General features: G+C 35.6%; 1 protein-coding gene across 1 annotated transcript in view; it reads right to left on the reverse strand.

Moving 5' to 3' along the window:
• Nucleotides 1–2,581, reverse strand: part of LOC107711937 (protein quaking-A-like) — a 100,676-nt gene that overhangs the window by 19,541 nt on the left and 78,554 nt on the right. The window lies entirely within an intron of this gene.

The raw sequence follows: 2,581 nt of genomic DNA on the forward strand, positions 1-2,581 counted from the left end.
AGAGAGAGAGAGAGAGAGCGAGAGAGAGAGAGAGAGAGGTTAGTAGTGGAGACAGGATTTTTTACAGGACATCAAACTTTGAGTCAGTGCGAGAGAGTATGACATTTTCTTGGCATAGATGACAGCACATTAACATGTGTTGGGAGTAGAATATTCACCACTACATTTACAATTAGTCAGTTAGCTGCTACATGCAGAAAAATTACTGTAAAAATGACAATTTCTGGTAACTAGTAGTTTTGCCACTAATTTTAGGTATGGTAATATGCTGCTTAGCACACACTGTATAATGGATTTTCATGAGCAATAAAAAAAAAAAAATAAATAAAATAAATAAAATAAATAAATAAAATAAATAAATAAAATAAATAAATAAAATAATATATATATATATATATATTAAAACCTCTACATACCAGCCAATTGCAGACTTTATTTGTTCAGTATAAGTCCAATTAAGTTTAATGCACTAATCCAAGTGGAGGCCAAAAAGATCTTAATTTTAAGCAGAACAGGAAAAGCAATGAAGCTCTTTGAGCACAATTCTCCCTGCGATCATTTAAAATGGCCTGCAGTTGGTGTGCATGACCGTTTGATTGGCTTGAGTTAACAGCGGCCTCAAAAGAAAGCCATTATGCTAGGGTAGAGCCATCTGAACACTCGGAGGTGCTAAACTGAAAAAAGAAAAAGCTTCACACTCTTGAGGGTGGGTCTTTTTCAAAACCAACAATTACCCACCACCCAAGCTTTCAACACCTCACAAGAGCCTGACAGTTCATCTTGCTCAGAGCAATGAAGCACTACAAACCTGATGGATGAAAGGTAAAAAAAAAAAAAAAAGAAGAAACGATTATTCACCAGCCACCCATTGTGCCAAAAAATACATTAAAAATCATTTAATACACTGAAGAGGTGTGGAAAATCAAAAACCTGAATAAAAAAAAAAACACTCACTTTTACTATTTTTGAATCGGCTCAAAAAGATATGCCCTCTTTAAATGATTTTTGAGGAAAACTGGGTAATATAGGACACCACACTCTTTTGTACATTTCTTTCTTTATCACAAGCAATTTTACAGTAACACAGCAAAACAGCACTCTCCACTCTTAACCCCCTGGAGTCGAAGCCCGCACCAGTGCGGTCTGTCTCGTATTTTCTTTATGACCGTGAAAAGAACTAAAAATACTCGAGTTTTAATCGTACAGATAAGAACAAGGTATCGTTTAAAACTGCAAAGGGTCTACTTTTATTTGTGTATAGTCATAATAACAACAAAACAATGTGCTTTTAAAAAATAAAGAAAATAAACAGGGTGTGTTCTCTGCCGGCTCTGTCTCCGTCACCTCTCTTCACAGACACGTAAATAAAACAACATGAATCTCCGCGAATACTTGCCTCAAAGACATGAGAAATATATGTATAGAAAGCTTGAAATGTCTACTTTTAAATGAAGTCACGTCCAAAACAAATGTTCTCTGTTAAAGTAATCCATATGAAACCAACGCGATGTCCAGTTTTCCCATCTCAACTCATTAAATCTAATGCGGTCACGCCCACGCGCCAATCGCGTTTTTCAGATTCTAAGCATCCATGTGAGACACGCATGTAAACGCCTACATCACCTCCGCGTAAACAAACGTAAAGAGTTCATCACGGCTATTTTTTGTTTCTGGAAGAAGACGCGCTGAGAGAAATAACCCAGAATTTACCTCACAACGCGATGCGTCGCGCAGCTGGATCCACTGGAGGATATCACTCTGATGAGTAGCCTAAGTTTACTTGCATCTGTTGTTATTGTGACATAACTTGTGCACATTTTTACTAGTTAGACTTTTCCCAAACTATAATTCCTGACATGTATGAAATCAAGTTAAACATTTTGAAATATGTGTCATTTCATTGTCTAAAGGTCTCACGATAGGATGTTTGTTTAATGTTTTATAACATATAAAACCACAAGATATAAAAGTAGTGTGAGTGTTAACACTATGAATGAATGTTTGGCACAAAGGTGTGTTACTGATCAAATCTCAGTGTTCAGATCAGTATGTTCAATCATGTGTCTGTCACCTTCACTGTGTATATTTTTATTATACTGTATTATAAATAAAATGCAAATAATAATCAAAAACCCACATTATTTTACTCTCCTCACTCTTTCTTACCTGCCTCAGTCACATTCATATTGATGGCCCATTATGGGAGGCCCCTTTGTCTCTCAGGTGTGAATCACTAAATATTCATGGCCATTGTCACTCCCTCGTATACAGGCTTTCGATCACGAAACATGTTTTTACAAATGTTAAATCAATATATTGTTTTCTGTGAAGGAGTGAACAGGATCATTTTCACGTCATTTTGTAGCAAAAACTCTAGTCTACCTCATCCAGTTCTCAAAAGTCTTGTGAACAAATATTCTGTATGTGTTTTATGGCCTTATTTCAGTGACTTAAATTTAGTTTTTCACTAACTACACATAACATTGTTTTCTCAAAAACACAAACATGTATTTTCATGCTGCTCATATATTATTGTAGCCCAGTTTGTGCTGAATACAGTGTTATCAGACTTTAGCCATTA

The sequence above is a fragment of the Sinocyclocheilus rhinocerous genome, unplaced genomic scaffold (genome assembly GCF_001515625.1).
Source record: "Sinocyclocheilus rhinocerous isolate Xijiao unplaced genomic scaffold, SAMN03320098_v1.1 scaffold2117, whole genome shotgun sequence".
Classification (NCBI taxonomy): domain Eukaryota; kingdom Metazoa; phylum Chordata; class Actinopteri; order Cypriniformes; family Cyprinidae; genus Sinocyclocheilus; species Sinocyclocheilus rhinocerous.